The sequence below is a fragment of the Triticum aestivum genome, chromosome 3D, assembly GCF_018294505.1.
Source record: "Triticum aestivum cultivar Chinese Spring chromosome 3D, IWGSC CS RefSeq v2.1, whole genome shotgun sequence".
Lineage (NCBI taxonomy): Eukaryota > Viridiplantae > Streptophyta > Magnoliopsida > Poales > Poaceae > Triticum > Triticum aestivum.
In genome coordinates, this window is record NC_057802.1 from 472,943,968 (window position 1) to 472,944,830 (window position 863).

Consider the following 863-nt stretch of genomic DNA (forward strand, 5'->3'; position numbering starts at 1 on the left):
TACTCGCAAGCAAGGAGCTACACTACATATGCATGGGTATATGTGTAAAGGGGCATATCAGTGGACTGAACTGCAGAATGCCAGAATAAAAGGGGGATAGCTAGTCCTGTCGAAGACTACGCTTCTGGCCATCTCCATCTTGCAGCATGTAGAAGAGGGTAGATTGAAGTCCTCCAAGTAGCATCGCATAGCATAATCCTACCCGGCGATCCCCTCCTCGTCGCCCTGTTAGAGAGCGATCACCGGGTTGTATCTGGCACTTGGAAGGGTGTATTTTATTCAGTATCCGGTTCTAGTTGTCATAAGGTCAAGGTACAACTCCGGGTCGGCCTTTTACCGAGGGACACGGCTATTCGAATAGATAAACTTCCCTGCAGGGGTGCACCACATAACCCAACACGCTCGATCCCATTTGGCCGGACACACTTTTCTGGGTCATGCCCGGCCTCGTAAGATCAACGCGTCGCAGCCCTACCTAAGCACAACAGAGCGGTCAGCACGCCGGTCTAATCCTAAGCGCACAGGGGTCTGGGCCCATCGCCCATAGCACACCTGCACGTTGCGAACGCGGCCGCGAGCAGACCTAGCAACCCACACGATCACGGCGGTTACGTCAAAGCGGTCCAACACGGCGCGCGCCACTCAGTCGCTGACGTCACGAAGGCTTCGGCTGATACCACGACGCCGGGATACCCATAACTACTCCCGCGTAGATGGTTAGTGCGTATAGACCAAATGGCCAGACTCAGATCAAATACCAAGATCTCGTTAAGCGTGTTAAGTAACCGCGAACGTCGACCAGGGCCAGGCCCACCTCTCTCCTGGGTGGTCTCAACCTGCCCTGTCGCTCCGCCACAAAGATC